The sequence below is a fragment of the Amblyomma mixtum genome, chromosome 1 (assembly GCF_055824585.1).
Source record: "Amblyomma mixtum isolate Tamu chromosome 1, ASM5582458v1, whole genome shotgun sequence".
NCBI classification, from domain to species: Eukaryota; Metazoa; Arthropoda; class Arachnida; order Ixodida; family Ixodidae; genus Amblyomma; species Amblyomma mixtum.
This window is the reverse complement of record NC_143012.1, coordinates 123,385,117-123,402,927: the sequence shown is the minus strand read 5'-3', so window position 1 is coordinate 123,402,927 and position 17,811 is coordinate 123,385,117.

The following is a 17,811-nucleotide window of genomic DNA, read 5'->3' as shown; positions in this document are numbered from 1 at the left end:
TTCCAGAATTTTGTAGTTTCGGAGGTTCGAATTAATGGAGTTTTCGAGTTTTAGAATTTTTGATTTTTGGAGGTATGGATTTTTGGAGTTTCGGAGTTGTGGAGATTCGGGGTTGTGGAGTTTTGGAGTTTTGGAGGTTCGGAGTTTTGGAGTTTTGGAGTGTTGGAGTTTCGGAGTTTTGAAGTTTCGTAGTTTTGGAGAGTCAGGGTTGTGGAGTTTCGGAATTTTTGAGTTTTGGAGTTTTGGAGTTTCGGAGTTCCGGAGTTTCGGAGTTTCGGAGTTTTGGAGTATTGCAGTATCGGAGTTTTGGAGTTTCGGAGTTCCGGAGTTTCGGAGTTTTGGAGTTTTGCAGTCTCGGGAGTTTTCGAGTTCTGGAGTTTCGGAGTATCGGAGTTTTGGAGGTTCAGGGTTGTGGAGTTTCGGAATTTTTGAGTTTTGGAGTTTCGAATTTTCAGAGTTTCGGATTTTTGGAGTTTTGGAGTTTCGGAGATTTGGAGTTTCGGCGTTTTAAAGATTCGGGGTCTTGGAGTTTCGGAATTTTGTAGTTTTGTAGTTTTGGAGTGTCGGAGTTTTGGAGTGTTGGAGTTTTGGAGTTATAGAGTTTTGGAGTTTTTGAGTTTTTGAGTTTTGGAGTTTTGGAGTTTCGGAGTTCCGGAGTTTCGGAGTTTCGGAGTTTTGGAGTTTTGCAGTATCGGAGTTTTGGAATTTTGGAGTTTCGGAGTTTCGGAGTTTCAGAGTTTTCGAGGTTCAGGGTTGTGGAGTTTCGGATTTTTGGAGTTTTGGAGTTTCGGAGATTTGGAGTTTCGGCGTTTTAAAGATTCGGGGTCTTGGAGTTTCGGAATTTTGTAGTTTTGTAGTTTTGGAGTGTCGGAGTTTTGGAGTGTTGAAGTTTTGGAGTTAAAGAGTTTTGGAGTTTTTGAGTTTTTGAGTTTTTGAGTTTTTGAGTTTTTGAGTTTTGGATTTTTGAACTTTTGCAGTTTTGGAGTTATGGAGTTTTGGAGTTTTGGAGTTTCGGAGTTTCGGAGTTTCGGAGTTGTGGAGATTCGGGGTTGTGGAGTTTAGGAGTTTTGGAGGTTCGGAGTTTTGGAGTTTTGGAGTTTTGGAGTTTTGGAGTTTCGGAGTTTCGGAGTTTTGGAGTGTCAGGGTTGTGGAGTTTCGGAATTTTTGAGTTTTGGAGTTTTGGAGTTTCGGAGTTCCGGAGTTTCGGAGTTTTGGAGTTTTGCAGTATCAGAGTTTTGGAGTTTTGGAGTTTCGGAGCTTCGGAGTTTCGGAGTTTTGGAGTTTTGCAGTCTCGGGAGCTTTGGAGTTCTGGAGTTTCGGAGTTTCGGAGTTTTGGAGGTTCAGGGTTGTGGAGTTTCGGAATTTTTGAGTTTTGGAGTTTCGAATTTTCAGAGTTTCGGATTTTTGGAGTTTTGGAGTTTCGGAGATTTGGAGTTTCGGCGTTTTGGAGATTCGGGGTCTAGGAGTTTTTGAATTTTGTAGTTTTGTAGTTTTGGAGTGTCGGAGTTTCGGAGTGTTGGAGTTTTGGAGTTTTAGAGTTTTGGAGTTTTAGAGTTTTAGCGTTTTGGAGTTTGAAATTTTTGAGTTTCGGATTTTTGGAGTTTGGAGTTTTTAAGTTTTGGATTTTTGAGTTTTGGATTTTTAGATTTTTTGAGTTTTTGAGTTTTTGAGTTTTGGAGTTTTGGATTTTTGCACTTTTGGAGTTTTGGAGTTTTGGAGTTTTGGATTTTTGGAGTTTTGGAGGTATGGATTTTTGGATATTCAGGGTTTTGTTGTTCCAGAATTTTGGAGTTTTGGAGTTTTGGAGTTTCGGAGTTTTGAAGTTTCGGAGTTTTGGAGAGTCAGGGTTGTGGAGTTTCGGAATTTTTGAGTTTTGGAGTTTTGGAGTTTCGGAGTTTCGGAGTTTTTGGAGTTTTGCAGTCTCGGGAGTTTTGGAGGTTTGGAGTTTCGGAGTTTTGGAGGTTCAGGATTGTGGAGTTTCGGAATTTTTGAGTTTTGGAGTTTCGGAGTTTTAGAGTTTTGCTGTTTTGGAGTTTTGGAGTTTCGAATTTTCACTTTCGGATTTTTGGAGTTTTGGAGTTTCGAAGATTTGGAGTTGCGGCGTTTTAAAAATTCGGGGTCTTGGAGTTTCGGAATTTTGTAGTTTTGTAGTTTTGGAGTGTCGGAGTTTCGGAGTGTTGGAGTTTTGGAGTTTTGGAGTTTTAGAGTTTCGGAGTTCTGGAGTTTTGCAGTATCGGAGTTTTGGAGTTTTGGAGTTTCGGAGCTTCGGAGTTTCGGAGTTTTGGAGTTTTGCAGTCTCGGGAGTTTTGGAGTTCTGGAGTTTCGGAGTTTCGGAGTTTTGGAGGTTCAGGGTTGTGGAGTTTCGGAATTTTTGAGTTTTGGAGTTTCGGAGATTTGGAGTTTCGGCGTTTTGGAGATTCGGGGTCTAGGAGTTTTGGAATTTTGTAGTTTTATAGTTTTGGAGTGTCGGAGTTTCGGAGTGTTGGAGTTTTGGAGTTTTAGAGTGTTGGAGTTTTAGAGTTTTAGCGTTTTGGAGTTTGAAATTTTTGAGTTTCGGATTTTTGGAGTTTGGAGTTTTTAAGTTTTGGATTTTTGAGTTTTGGATTTTTGGATTTTTTGAGTTTTTGAGTTTTTGAGTTTTGGAGTTTTGGATTTTTGCACTTTTGGAGTTTTGGAGTTTTGGAGTTTTGGATTTTTGGAGTTTTGGAGGTATGGATTTTTGGATATTCAGGGTTTTGTTGTTCCAGAATTTTGGAGTTTTGGAGTTTTGGAGTTTCGGAGTTTTGAAGTTTCGGAGTTTTGGAGAGTCAGGGTTGTGGAGTTTCGGAATTTTTGAGTTTTGGAGTTTTGGAGTTTCGGAGTTCCGGAGTTGCGGAGTTTCGGAGTTTTTGGAGTTTTGCAGTCTCGGGAGTTTTGGAGGTTTGGAGTTTCGGAGTTTCGGAGTTTTGGAGGTTCAGGGTTGTGGAGTTGCGGAATTTTTTAGTTTTGGAGTTTCGGAGTTTTAGAGTTTTGCTGTTTTGGAGTTTTGGAGTTTCGAATTTTCAGTTTCGGATTTTTGGAGTTTTGGAGTTTCGGAGATTTGGAGTTTCGGCGTTTTAAAGATTCGGGGTCTTGGAGTTTCGGAATTTTGTAGTTTTGTAGTTTTGGAGTGTCGGAGTTTCGGAGTGTTGGAGTTCTGGAGTTTCAGAGTTTTGGAGGTTCAGGGTTGTGGAGTTTCGGAATTTTTGAGTTTTGGAGTTTCGGATTTTTGGAGTTTTGGAGTTTCGGAGATTTGGAGTTTCGGCGTTTTGGAGATTCGGGGTCTTGGAGTTTCGGAATTTTGTAGTTTTGTAGTTTTGGAGTGTCGGAGTTTCGGAGTGTTGGAGTTTTGGAGTTTCAGAGTTTTTTGATATTTGGAGTTTTGGAGTTCTGGAGTATCGGAGTTTTGGAGTTTCGGAGTTTGGGAGCTTTGGATTTTCGGAGTTTTGGAGATTCGGGGTTGTGGAGTTTCGGAAATTTGGAGTTCTGGAGTTTTGGAGCTTTGGAGCTTTGGAGCTTTGGAGTTTTGGATTTTTGCACTTTTGGAGTTTTGGAGTTTTTAAGTTTTCGATTTTCGGAGTTCTCGATTTTTGGAGTTTTGGATTTTTGGAGCATTGGAGTTTTGGTGTTTTGGATTTTTGGAGTTTTGGAGTTTTCGAGTTTCGGATTTTTGGAGTTTTGGACTTTCGAAGTTTCGGATTATTGGAATTTTGGAGTTTTAGAGCTTTGGAGTTTTGGAGTTTTAGAGTTCTGGATTATCGGAGTTTCGGAGTTTTGGAGTTTCGGAATTTTGGAGTTTTGGAGTATCGAATTTTCAGAGTTTCGGATTTTTGGAGTTTCGGAGATTTGGAATTTCGGCGTTTTGGAGATTCGGGGTCTTGGAGTTTCGGAATTTTGTAGTTTTGTAGTTTTGGAGTTTTGGAGTGTCGGAGTTTCGGAGTGTTGGAGTTTTGAAGTTTTAGAGTTTTAGAGTTTTGGAGTTTGAAATTTTTGAGTTTCGTATTTTTGGAGTTTGGAGTTTTTAAGTTTTGGAGTTTTTTAGTTTTGGAGTTTTGGATTTTTGCACTTTTGGAGTTTTGGAGTTTTGGAGTTTCGGAGTTTCGGAGTTTTGGATTTTTGGAGTTTTGGAGGTATGGATTTTTGGATATTCAGGGTTTTGTTGTTCCAGAATTTTGTAGTTTCGGAGGTTCGAATTAATGGAGTTTTCGAGTTTTAGAATTTTTGATTTTTGGAGGTATGGATTTTTGGAGTTTCGGAGTTGTGGAGATTCGGGGTTGTGGAGTTTTGGAGTTTTGGAGGTTCGGAGTTTTGGAGTTTTGGAGTGTTGGAGTTTCGGAGTTTTGAAGTTTCGTAGTTTTGGAGAGTCAGGGTTGTGGAGTTTCGGAATTTTTGAGTTTTGGAGTTTTGGAGTTTCGGAGTTCCGGAGTTTCGGAGTTTCGGAGTTTTGGAGTATTGCAGTATCGGAGTTTTGGAGTTTCGGAGTTCCGGAGTTTCGGAGTTTTGGAGTTTTGCAGTCTCGGGAGTTTTGGAGTTCTGGAGTTTCGGAGTATCGGAGTTTTGGAGGTTCAGGGTTGTGGAGTTTCGGAATTTTTGAGTTTTGGAGTTTCGAATTTTCAGAGTTTCGGATTTTTGGAGTTTTGGAGTTTCGGAGATTTGGAGTTTCGGCGTTTTAAAGATTCGGGGTCTTGGAGTTTCGGAATTTTGTAGTTTTGTAGTTTTGGAGTGTCGGAGTTTTGGAGTGTTGGAGTTTTGGAGTTATAGAGTTTTGGAGTTTTTGAGTTTTTGAGTTTTGGAGTTTTGGAGTTTCGGAGTTCCGGAGTTTCGGAGTTTCGGAGTTTTGGAGTTTTGCAGTATCGGAGTTTTGGAATTTTGGAGTTTCGGAGTTTCGGAGTTTCAGAGTTTTCGAGGTTCAGGGTTGTGGAGTTTCGGATTTTTGGAGTTTTGGAGTTTCGGAGATTTGGAGTTTCGGCGTTTTAAAGATTCGGGGTCTTGGAGTTTCGGAATTTTGTAGTTTTGTAGTTTTGGAGTGTCGGAGTTTTGGAGTGTTGAAGTTTTGGAGTTAAAGAGTTTTGGAGTTTTTGAGTTTTTGAGTTTTTGAGTTTTTGAGTTTTTGAGTTTTGGATTTTTGAACTTTTGCAGTTTTGGAGTTATGGAGTTTTGGAGTTTTGGAGTTTCGGAGTTTCGGAGTTTCGGAGTTGTGGAGATTCGGGGTTGTGGAGTTTAGGAGTTTTGGAGGTTCGGAGTTTTGGAGTTTTGGAGTTTTGGAGTTTTGGAGTTTCGGAGTTTCGGAGTTTTGGAGTGTCAGGGTTGTGGAGTTTCGGAATTTTTGAGTTTTGGAGTTTTGGAGTTTCGGAGTTCCGGAGTTTCGGAGTTTTGGAGTTTTGCAGTATCAGAGTTTTGGAGTTTTGGAGTTTCGGAGCTTCGGAGTTTCGGAGTTTTGGAGTTTTGCAGTCTCGGGAGCTTTGGAGTTCTGGAGTTTCGGAGTTTCGGAGTTTTGGAGGTTCAGGGTTGTGGAGTTTCGGAATTTTTGAGTTTTGGAGTTTCGAATTTTCAGAGTTTCGGATTTTTGGAGTTTTGGAGTTTCGGAGATTTGGAGTTTCGGCGTTTTGGAGATTCGGGGTCTAGGAGTTTTTGAATTTTGTAGTTTTGTAGTTTTGGAGTGTCGGAGTTTCGGAGTGTTGGAGTTTTGGAGTTTTAGAGTTTTGGAGTTTTAGAGTTTTAGCGTTTTGGAGTTTGAAATTTTTGAGTTTCGGATTTTTGGAGTTTGGAGTTTTTAAGTTTTGGATTTTTGAGTTTTGGATTTTTAGATTTTTTGAGTTTTTGAGTTTTTGAGTTTTGGAGTTTTGGATTTTTGCACTTTTGGAGTTTTGGAGTTTTGGAGTTTTGGATTTTTGGAGTTTTGGAGGTATGGATTTTTGGATATTCAGGGTTTTGTTGTTCCAGAATTTTGGAGTTTTGGAGTTTTGGAGTTTCGGAGTTTTGAAGTTTCGGAGTTTTGGAGAGTCAGGGTTGTGGAGTTTCGGAATTTTTGAGTTTTGGAGTTTTGGAGTTTCGGAGTTCCGGAGTTTCGGAGTTTCGGAGTTTTTGGAGTTTTGCAGTCTCGGGAGTTTTGGAGGTTTGGAGTTTCGGAGTTTTGGAGGTTCAGGATTGTGGAGTTTCGGAATTTTTGAGTTTTGGAGTTTCGGAGTTTTAGAGTTTTGCTGTTTTGGAGTTTTGGAGTTTCGAATTTTCACTTTCGGATTTTTGGAGTTTTGGAGTTTCGAAGATTTGGAGTTGCGGCGTTTTAAAAATTCGGGGTCTTGGAGTTTCGGAATTTTGTAGTTTTGTAGTTTTGGAGTGTCGGAGTTTCGGAGTGTTGGAGTTTTGGAGTTTTGGAGTTTTAGAGTTTCGGAGTTCTGGAGTTTTGCAGTATCGGAGTTTTGGAGTTTTGGAGTTTCGGAGCTTCGGAGTTTCGGAGTTTTGGAGTTTTGCAGTCTCGGGAGTTTTGGAGTTCTGGAGTTTCGGAGTTTCGGAGTTTTGGAGGTTCAGGGTTGTGGAGTTTCGGAATTTTTGAGTTTTGGAGTTTCGGAGATTTGGAGTTTCGGCGTTTTGGAGATTCGGGGTCTAGGAGTTTTGGAATTTTGTAGTTTTATAGTTTTGGAGTGTCGGAGTTTCGGAGTGTTGGAGTTTTGGAGTTTTAGAGTGTTGGAGTTTTAGAGTTTTAGCGTTTTGGAGTTTGAAATTTTTGAGTTTCGGATTTTTGGAGTTTGGAGTTTTTAAGTTTTGGATTTTTGAGTTTTGGATTTTTGGATTTTTTGAGTTTTTGAGTTTTTGAGTTTTGGAGTTTTGGATTTTTGCACTTTTGGAGTTTTGGAGTTTTGGAGTTTTGGATTTTTGGAGTTTTGGAGGTATGGATTTTTGGATATTCAGGGTTTTGTTGTTCCAGAATTTTGGAGTTTTGGAGTTTTGGAGTTTCCGAGTTTTGAAGTTTCGGAGTTTTGGAGAGTCAGGGTTGTGGAGTTTCGGAATTTTTGAGTTTTGGAGTTTTGGAGTTTCGGAGTTCCGGAGTTGCGGAGTTTCGGAGTTTTTGGAGTTTTGCAGTCTCGGGAGTTTTGGAGGTTTGGAGTTTCGGAGTTTCGGAGTTTTGGAGGTTCAGGGTTGTGGAGTTGCGGAATTTTTGAGTTTTGGAGTTTCGGAGTTTTAGAGTTTTGCTGTTTTGGAGTTTTGGAGTTTCGAATTTTCAGTTTCGGATTTTTGGAGTTTTGGAGTTTCGGAGATTTGGAGTTTCGGCGTTTTAAAGATTCGGGGTCTTGGAGTTTCGGAATTTTGTAGTTTTGTAGTTTTGGAGTGTCGGAGTTTCGGAGTGTTGGAGTTCTGGAGTTTCAGAGTTTTGGAGGTTCAGGGTTGTGGAGTTTCGGAATTTTTGAGTTTTGGAGTTTCGGATTTTTGGAGTTTTGGAGTTTCGGAGATTTGGAGTTTCGGCGTTTTGGAGATTCGGGGTCTTGGAGTTTCGGAATTTTGTAGTTTTGTAGTTTTGGAGTGTCGGAGTTTCGGAGTGTTGGAGTTTTGGAGTTTCAGAGTTTTTTGATATTTGGAGTTTTGGAGTTCTGGAGTATCGGAGTTTTGGAGTTTCGGAGTTTGGGAGCTTTGGATTTTCGGAGTTTTGGAGATTCGGGGTTGTGGAGTTTCGGAAATTTGGAGTTCTGGAGTTTTGGAGCTTTGGAGCTTTGGAGCTTTGGAGTTTTGGATTTTTGCACTTTTGGAGTTTTGGAGTTTTTAAGTTTTCGATTTTCGGAGTTCTCGATTTTTGGAGTTTTGGATTTTTGGAGCATTGGAGTTTTGGTGTTTTGGATTTTTGGAGTTTTGGAGTTTTCGAGTTTCGGATTTTTGGAGTTTTGGACTTTCGAAGTTTCGGATTATTGGAATTTTGGAGTTTTAGAGCTTTGGAGTTTTGGAGTTTTAGAGTTCTGGATTATCGGAGTTTCGGAGTTTTGGAGTTTCGGAATTTTGGAGTTTTGGAGTATCGAATTTTCAGAGTTTCGGATTTTTGGAGTTTCGGAGATTTGGAATTTCGGCGTTTTGGAGATTCGGGGTCTTGGAGTTTCGGAATTTTGTAGTTTTGTAGTTTTGGAGTTTTGGAGTGTCGGAGTTTCGGAGTGTTGGAGTTTTGAAGTTTTAGAGTTTTAGAGTTTTGGAGTTTGAAATTTTTGAGTTTCGGGTTTTTGGAGTTTGGAGTTTTTAAGTTTTGGATTTTTGAGTTTTGGATTTTTGGAGTTTTCGAGTTTTTGAGTTTTGGAGTTTTGGATTTTTGCACTTTTGGAGTTTTGGAGTTTCGGAGTTTCGGAGATTTGGATTTTTGGAGTTTTGGAGGTATGGATTTTTGGATATTCAGGGTTTTGTTCCAGAATTTTGTAGTTTTGGAGTTTTGGAATGTTGGAGTTTCGGAGTTTCGAATTAATGGAGTTTTCGAGTTTTAGAATTTTTGATTTTTGCAGGCATGGATTTTTGGAGTTTCGGAGTTGTGGAGATTCGGGGTTGTGGAGTTTTGGAGTTTTGGAGGTTCGGAGTTTTGGAGTTTTGGAGTTTTGGAGTTTCGGAGTTTTGAAGTTTCGGAGTTTTGGACAGTCAGGGTTGTGGAGTTCGGAATTTTTGAGTTTTGGAGTTTTGGAGTTCCGGAGTTCCGGAGTTTCGGAGTTTCGGAGTTTTTGAGTTTTTGAGTTTTGGATTTTTGCACTTTTGGAGTTTTGGAGTTATGGAGGTTTGGAGTTTTGGAGTTTTGGAGTTTCGGAGTTTTGGAGTTTCAGAGTTTTCGAGGTTCAGGGTTGTGGAGTTTCGGAATTTTTGAGTTTGGGAGTTTCGGAGTTTCGGAGTTTTGGAGTTTTGGAGTTTTGGAGTTTTAGAGTTTCGAATTTCCAGAGTTTCGGATTTTTGGAGTTTTGGAGTTTCGGAGATTTGGAGTTTTGGCGTTTTGGAGATTCGGGGTCTTGGATTTTCGGAATTTTGTAGTTTTGTAGTTTTGGAGTGTCGGAGTTTCGGAGTGTTGGAGTTTTGGAGTTTTAGAGTTTTGGAGTTTTGGAGTTCTAAATTATCGGAGTTTCAGAGTTTTGGTGTTTTGGAGTATCGAATTTTCAGAGTTTCGGATTTTTGGTGTTTTGGAGTTTCGGAGATTTGGAATTTCGCGTTTTGGAGATTCGGGGTCTTGGAGTTTCGGAATTTTGTAGTTTTGTAGTTTTGGAGTTTTGGTGTGCCGGAGTTTCGGAGTGTTGGAGTTTTGGAGTTTTAGAGTTTTAGAGTTTGAAATTTTTGAGTTTCGTATTTTTGGAGTTTTGGAGTTTTTGAGTTTTGGAGTTTTGGATTTTTGCACTTTTGGAGTTTTGGAGTTTCGGAGTTTCGGAGTTTTGGATTTTTGGAGTTTTGGAGGTATGGATTTTTGGATATTCAGGGTTTTGTTGTTCCAGAATTTTGTAGTTTTGGAGTTTTGGAGAGTCGGAGTTTCGGAGTTTCGAATTAATGGAGTTTTCGAGTTTTAGAATTTTTGATTTTTGGAGGTATGGATTTTTGTTGTTTCGGAGTTGTGGAGATTCGGGGTTGTGAAGTTTTGGAGTTTTGGAGGTTCGGAGTTTTGGAGTTTTGGAGTGTTGGAGTTTCGGAGTTTTGAAGTTTCGGAGTTTTGGAGTGTCAGGGTTGTGGAGTTTCGGAATTTTTGAGTTTTGGAGTTTTGGAGTTTCGGAGTTCCGGAGTTTCGGAGTTTTGGAGTTTTGCAGTATCGGAGTTTTGGAGTTTTGGAGTTTCGGAGCTTCGGAGTTTCGGAGTTTTGGAGTTTTGCAGTCTCGGGAGCTTTGGAGTTCTGGAGTTTCGGAGTTTCGGAGTTTTGGAGGTTCAGGGTTGTGGAGTTTCGGAATTTTTGAGTTTTGGAGTTTCGAATTTTCAGAGTTTCGGATTTTTGGAGTTTTGGAGTTTCGGAGATTTGGAGTTTCGGCGTTTTGGAGATTCGGGGTCTAGGAGTTTTGGAATTTTGTAGTTTTGTAGTTTTGGAGTGTCGGAGTTTCGGAGTGTTGGAGTTTTGGAGTTTTAGAGTTTTGGAGTTTTAGAGTTTTAGCGTTTTGGAGTTTGAAATTTTTGAGTTTCGGATTTTTGGAGTTTGGAGTATTTAAGTTTTGGATTTTTGAGTTTTGGATTTTTGGATTTTTTGAGTTTTTGAGTTTTTGAGTTTTGGAGTTTTGGATTTTTGCACTTTTGGAGTTTTGGAGTTTTGGAGTTTTGGATTTTTGGAGTTTTGGAGGTATGGATTTTTGGATATTCAGGGTTTTGTTGTTCCAGAATTTTGGAGTTTTGGAGTTTTGGAGTTTCGGAGTTTTGAAGTTTCGGAGTTTTGGAGAGTCAGGGTTGTGGAGTTTCGGAATTTTTGAGTTTTGGAGTTTTGGAGTTTCGGAGTTCCGGAGTTTCGGAGTTTCGGAGTTTTTGGAGTTTTGCAGTCTCGGGAGTTTTGGAGGTTTGGAGTTTCGGAGTTTTGGAGGTTCAGGGTTGTGGAGTTTCGGAATTTTTGAGTTTTGGAGTTTCGGAGTTTTAGAGTTTTGCTGTTTTGGAGTTTTGGAGTTTCGAATTTTCAGTTTCGGATTTTTGGAGTTTTGGAGTTTCGAAGATTTGGAGTTGCGGCGTTTTAAAGATTCGGGGTCTTGGAGTTTCGGAATTTTGTAGTTTTGTAGTTTTGGAGTGTCGGAGTTTCGGAGTGTTGGAGTTTTGGAGTTTTGGAGTTTTAGAGTTTCGGAGTTTTGGAGTTTTGCAGTATCGGAGTTTTGGAGTTTTGGAGTTTCGGAGCTTCGGAGTTTCGGAGTTTTGGAGTTTTGCAGTCTCGGGAGTTTTGGAGTTCTGGAGTTTCGGAGTTTCGGAGTTTTGGAGGTTCAGGGTTGTGGAGTTTCGGAATTTTTGAGTTTTGGAGTTTCGGAGATTTGGAGTTTCGGATTTTTGGAGTTTGGAGTTTTTAAGTTTTGGATTTTTGAGTTTTGGATTTTTGGATTTTTTGAGTTTTTGAGTTTTTGAGTTTTGGAGTTTTGGATTTTTGCACTTTTGGAGTTTTGGAGTTTTGGAGTTTTGGATTTCTGGAGTTTTGGAGGTATGGATTTTTGGATATTCAGGGTTTTGTTGTTCCAGAATTTTGGAGTTTTGGAGTTTTGGAGTTTCGGAGTTTTGAAGTTTCGGAGTTTTGGAGAGTCAGGGTTGTGGAGTTTCGGAATTTTTGAGTTTTGGAGTTTTGGAGTTTCGGAGTTCCGGAGTTTCGGAGTTTCGGAGTTTTTGGAGTTTTGCAGTCTCGGGAGTTTTGGAGGTTTGGAGTTTCGGTGTTTCGGAGTTTTGGAGGTTCAGGGTTGTGGTGTTTCGGAATTTTTGAGTTTTGGAGTTTCGGAGTTTTAGAGTTTTGCTGTTTTGGAGTTTTGGAGTTTCGAATTTTCAGTTTCGGATTTTTGGAGTTTTGGAGTTTCGGAGATTTGGAGTTTCGGCGTTTTAAAGATTCGGGGTCTTGGAGTTTCGGAATTTTGTAGTTTTGTAGTTTTGGAGTGTCGGAGTTTCGGAGTGTTGGAGTTTTGGAGTTTTAGAGTTTTGGAGTTTTGGAGTTTTTGAGTTTTTGAGTTGGATTTTTGCACTTTTGGAGTTTTGGAGCATTGGAGTTCTGGTGTTTTGGATTTTTGGAGTTTTGGAGTTTTCGAGTTTCGGATTTTTGGAGTTTTGGACTTTCGAAGTTTCGGATTATTGGAATTTTGGAGTTCTAGAGCTTTGGAGTTTTGGAGTGTTAGAGTTCTGGATTATCGGAGTTTCAGAGTTTTGGAGTTTCGGAATTTTGGAGTTTTGGAGTATCGAATTTTCAGAGTTTCGGATTTTTGGAGTTTCGGAGATTTGGAATTTCGGCGTTTTGGAGATTCGGGGTCTTGGAGTTTCGGAATTTTGTAGTTTTGTAGTTTTGGAGTCTTGGAGTGTCGGAGTTCTGGAGTGTTGGAGTTTTGGAGTTTTAGAGTTTTAGAGTTTTGGAGTTTGAAATTTTTGAGTTTCGTATTTTTGGAGTTTGGAGTTTTTAAGTTTTGGATTTTTGAGTTTTGAATTTTTGGAGTTTTGGAGTTTTTTAGTTTTGGAGTTTTGGATTTTTGCACTTTTGGAATTTCGGAGTTTCGGAGTTTTGGATTTTTGGAGTTTTGGAGGTATGGATTTTTGGATATTCAGGGTTTTGTTGTTCCAGAATTTTGTAGTTTCGGAGGTTCGAATTAATGGAGTTTTCGAGTTTTAGAATTTTTGATTTTTGGAGGTATGGATTTTTGGAGTTTCGGAGTTGTGGAGATTCGGGGTTGTGGAGTTTTGGAGTTTTGGAGGTTCGGAGTTTTGGAGTTTTGGAGTGTTGGAGTTTCGGAGTTTTGAAGTTTCGTAGTTTTGGAGAGTCAGGGTTGTGGAGTTTCGGAATTTTTGAGTTTTGGAGTTTTGGAGTTTCGGAGTTTCGGAGTTTCGGAGTTTCGGAGTTTTGGAGTATTGCAGTATCGGAGTTTTGGAGTTTCGGAGTTCCGGAGTTTCGGAGTTTTGGAGTTTTGCAGTCTCGGGAGTTTTGGAGTTCTGGAGTTTCGGAGTATCGGAGTTTTGGAGGTTCAGGGTTGTGGAGTTTCGGAATTTTTGAGTTTTGGAGTTTCGAATTTTCAGAGTTTCGGATTTTTGGAGTTTTGGAGTTTCGGAGATTTGGAGTTTCGGCGTTTTAAAGATTCGGGGTCTTGGAGTATCGGAATTTTGTAGTTTTGTAGTTTTGGAGTGTCGGAGTTTTGGAGTGTTGGAGTTTTGGAGTTATAGAGTTGTGGAGTTTTTGAGTTTTTGAGTTTTTGAGTTTTGGATTTTTGAACTTTTGCAGTTTTGGAGTTATGGAGTTTTGGAGTTTTGGAGTTTCGGAGTTTCGGAGTTTCGGAGTTGTGGAGATTCGGGGTTGTGAAGTTTAGGAGTTTTGGAGGTTCGGAGTTTTGGAGTTTTGGAGTTTTGGAGTTTTGGAGTTTCGGAGTTTCGGAGTTTTGGAGTTTTGGAGTTTTAGAGTTTCGAATTTTCAGAGTTTCGGATTTTTGGAGTTTTGGAGTTTCGGAGATTTGGAGTTTTGGCGTTTTGGAGATTCGGGGTCTTGGAGTTTCGGAATTTTGTAGTTTTGTAGTTTTGCAGTTTTGGAGTTTTGGAGTGTGGGAGTTTCGGAGTGTTGGAGTTTTGGAGTTTTAGAGTTTTGGAGTTTTGGAGTTCTAAATTATCGGAGTTTCGGAGTTTTGGAGTTTTGGAGTATCGAATTTTCAGAGTTTCGGATTTTTGGAGTTTTGGAGTTTCGGAGATTTGGAATTTCGGCGTTTTGGAGATTCGGAGTCATGGAGTTTCGGAATTTTGTAGTTTTGGAGTTTTGGAGTGTCGGAGTTTCGGAGTGTTGGAGTTTTGGAGTTTGAGTTTTAGAATTTTGGAGTTTGAAATTTTTGAGTGTCGGATTTTTGGATTTTTGGAGTTTTGGAGTTTTTGAGTTTTGGAGTTTTGGATTTTTGCACTTTTGGAGTTTTGGAGTTTAGGAGTTTTGGATTTTTGGAGTTTTGGAGGTATGGATTTTTGGATATTCAGGGTTTTGTTGTTCCAGAATTTTGGAGTTTTGGAGTTTTGGAGTTTTGGAGTTTCGGAGTTTTGGAGTTTCGGAGTTTTGGAGAGTCAGGGTTGTGGAGTTTCGGAATTTTTGAGTTTTGGAGTTTTGGAGTTTCGGAGTTCCGGAGTTTCGGAGTTTCGGAATTTTGGAGTTTTGCAGTCTCGGGAGTTTTGGAGTTCTGGAGTTTCGGAGTTTCGGAGTTTTGGAGTTTCAGAGTTTTCGAGGTTCAGGGTTGTGGAGTTTCGGAATTTTTGAGTTTGGGAGTTTCGGAGTTTTGGAGTTTTGGAGTTTTGGAGTTTTAGAGTTTCGAATTTTCAGAGTTTCGGATTTTTGGAGTTTTGGAGTTTCGGAGATTTGGAGTTTTGGCGTTTTGGAGATTCGGGGTCTTGGAGTTTCGGAATTTTGTAGTTTTGTAGTTTTGCAGTTTTGGAGTTTTGGAGTGTCGGAGTTTCGGAGTGTTGGAGTTTTGGAGTTTTAGAGTTTTGGAGTTTTGGAGTTCTAAATTATCGGAGTTTCGGAGTTTTGGAGTATCGAATTTTCAGAGTTTCGGATTTTTGGAGTTTTGGAGTTTCGGAGATTTGGAATTTCGGCGTTTTGGAGATTCGGAGTCTTGGAGTTTCGGAATTTTGTAGTTTTGAAGTTTTGGAGTGTCGGAGTTTCGGAGTGTTGGAGTTTTGGAGTTTTGGAGTTTTAGAGTTTTGGATTTTTGCACTTTTGGAGTTTTGGAGTTTAGGAGTTTTGGATTTTTGGAGTTTTGGAGGTATGGATTTTTGGATATTCAGGGTTTTGTTGTTCCAGAATTTTGGAGTTTTGGAGTTTTGGAGTTTCGGAGTTTTGGAGAGTCAGGGTTGTGGAGTTTCGGAATTTTTGAGTTTTGGAGTTTTGGAGTTTCGGAGTTCCGGAGTTTCGGAGTTTCGGAATTTTTGAGTTTTGCAGTCTCGGGAGTTTTGGAGTTCTGGAGTTTCGGAATTTCGGAGTTTTGGAGGTTCAGGGTTGTGGAGTTTCGGAATTTTTGAGTTTTGGAGTTTCGGAGTTTTGGAGTTTTGCAGTTTTGCAGTTTTGGAGTTTTGGAGTTTCGAATTTTCAGAGTTTCGGATTTTTGGAGTCTTGGAGTTTCGGTGATTTGGAGTTTCGGCGTTTTAAAGATTCGGGGTCTTGGAGTTTCGGAATTTTGTACTTTTGTAGTTTTGGAGTGTCGGAGTTTTGGAGTGTTGGAGTTTTGGAGTTTTAAAGTTTTGGAGTTTTTGAGTTTTTGAGTTTTGGATTTTTGCACTTTTGGAGTTATGGAGTTTTGGAGATTTGGAGGTTCAGGGTTGTGGAGTTTCGGAATTTTTGAGTTTTGGAGTTTCGGATTTTTGGAGTTTTGGAGTTTCGGAGATTTGGAGTTTCGGCGTTTTGGAGATTCGGGGTCTTGGAGTTTCGGAATTTTGTAGTTTTGTAGTTTTGGAGTGTCGGAGTTTCGGAGTGTTGGAGTTTTGGAGTTTCAGAGTTTTGGAGTTTTGGAGTTCTGGAGTATCGGAGTTTTGGAGTTTCGGAGTTTGGGAGCTTTGGATTTTCGGAGTTTTGGAGATTCGGGGTTGTGGAGTTTCGGAAATTCGGAGTTCTGGAGTTTTGGAGCTTTGGAGCTTTGGAGTTTTGGATTTTTGCACTTTTGGAGTTTTGGAGTTTTTAAGTTTTCGATTTTCGGAGTTTTGGATTTTTGGAGTTTTGGATTTTTGGAGCATTGGAGTTTTGGTGTTTTGGATTTTTGGAGTTTCGGAGTTTCGAATTAATGGAGTTTTCGAGTTTTAGAATTTTTGATTTTTGGAGGTATGGATTTTTGGAGTTTCGGAGTTGTGGAGATGCGGGGTTGTGGAGTTTTGGAGTTTTGGAGGTTCGGAGTTTTGGAGTTTTGGAGTTTCGGAGTTTTGAAGTTTCGGAGTTTTGGAGAGTCAGGGTTGTGGAGTTTCGGAATTTTTGAGTTTTGGAGTTTTGGAGTTCCGGAGTTCCGGAGTTTCGGAGTTTCGGAGTTTTTGAGTTTTTGAGTTTTGGAATTTTGCACTTTTGGAGTTTTGGAGTTATGGAGGTTTGGAGTTTTGGAGTTTCGGAGTTTTGGAGTTTCAGAGTTTTCGAGGTTCAGGGTTGTGGAGTTTTGGAGTTTTGGAGTTTTAGAGTTTTGAATTTCCAGAGTTTCGGATTTTTGGAGTTTTGGAGTTTCGGAGATTTGGAGTTTTGGCGTTTTGGAGATTCGGGGTCTTGGATTTTCGGAATATTGTAGTTTTGTAGTTTTGGAGTTTTGGAGTGTCAGAGTTTCGGAGTGTTGGAGTTTTGGAGTTTTAGAGTTTTGGAGTTTTGGAGTTCTAAATTATCGGAGTTTCGGAGTTTTGGTGTTTTGGAGTATCGAATTTTCAGAGTTTCGGATTTTTGGAGTTTTGGAGTTTCGGAGATTTGGAATTTCGGCGTTTTGGAGATTCGGGGTCTTGGAGTTTCGGAATTTTGTAGTTTTGTAGTTTTGGAGTTTTGGAGTGTCGGAGTTTCGGAGTGTTGGAGTTTTGGAGTTTTAGAGTTTTAGAGTTTTGGAGTTTGAAATTTTTGAGTTTCGTATTTTTGGAGTTTGGAGTTCTTAAGTTTTGGATTTTTGAGTTTTGGATTTTTGGAGTTTTGGTGTTTTTGAGTTTTGGAGTTTTGGATTTTTGGAGTTTTGGAGGTATGGATTTTTGGATATTCAGGGTTTTGTTGTTCCAGAATTTTGTAGTTTTGGAGTTTTGGAGAGTCGGAGTTTCGGAGTTTCGAATTAATGGAGTTTTCGAGTTTTAGAATTTTTGATTTTTGGAGGTATGGATTTTTGGAGTTTCGGAGTTGTGGAGATTCGGGGTTGTGGAGTTTTGGAGTTTTGGAGGTTCGGAGTTTTGGAGTTTTGGAGTGTTGGAGTTTCGGAGTTTTGAAGTTTCGGAGTTTTGGAGAGTCAGCGTTGTGGAGTTTCGGAATTTTTGAGTTTTGGAGTTTTGGAGTTTCGGAGTTCCGGAGTTTCGGAGTTGCGGAGTTTTGGAGTTTTGCAGTATCGGAGTTTTGGAGTTTTGGAGTTTCGGAGCTTCGGAGTTTCGGAGTTTCGGAGTTTTGGAGTTTTGCAGTATCGGAGTTTTGGAGTTTTGGAGTTTCGGAGCTTCGGAGTTTCGGAGTTTTGGAGTTTTGCAGTCTCGGGAGTTTTGGAGTTCTGGAGTTTCGGAGTTTCGGAGTTTTGGAGGTTCAGGGTTGTGGAGTTTCGGAATTTTTGAGTTTTGGAGTTTCGAATTTTCAGAGTTTCGGATTTTTGGAGTTTTGGAGTTTCGGAGATTTGGAGTTTCGGCGTTTTGGAGATTCGGGGTCTAGGAGTTTTGGAATTTTGTAGTTTTTTAGTTTTGGAGTGTCGGAGTTTCGGAGTGTTGGAGTTTTGGAGTTTTAGAGTTTTGGAGTTTTAGAGTTTTAGAGTTTTGGAGTTTGAAATTTTTTAGTTTCGGATTTTTGGAGTTTGGAGTTTTTAAGTTTTGGATTTTTGAGTTTTGGATTTTTGGAGTTTTGGTGTTTTTGAGTTTTGGAGTTTTGGATTTTTGCACTTTTGGAGTTTTGGAGTTTCGGAGTTTCGGAGTTTTGGATTTTTGGAGTTTTGGAGGTATGGATTTTTGGATATTCAGGGTTTTGTTGTTCCAGAATTTTGTAGTTTTGGAGTTTTGGAGAGTCGGAGTTTCGGAGTTTCGAATTAATGGAGTTTTCGAGTTTTAGAATTTTTGATTTTTGGAGGTATGGATTTTTGGAGTTTCGGAGTTGTAGAGATTCGGGGTTGTGGAGTTTTGGAGTTTTGGAGGTTCGGAGTTTTGGAGTTTTGGAGTGTTGGAGTTTCGGAGTTTTGAAGTTTCGGAGTTTTGGAGAGTCAGGGTTGTGGAGTTTCGGAATTTTTGAGTTTTGGAGTTTTGGAGTTTCGGAGTTCCGGAGTTTCGGAGTTTCGGAGTTTTGGAGTTTTGCAGTATCGGAGTTTTGGAGTTTTGGAGTTTCGGAGCTTCGGAGTTTCGGAGTTTCGGAGTTTTGGAGTTTTGCAGTATCGGAGTTTTGGAGTTTTGGAGTTTCGGAGCTTCGGAGTTTCGGAGTTTTGGAGTTTTGCAGTCTCGGGAGTTTTGGAGTTCTGGAGTTTCGGAGTTTCGGAGTTTTGGAGGTTCAGGGTTGTGGAGTTTCGG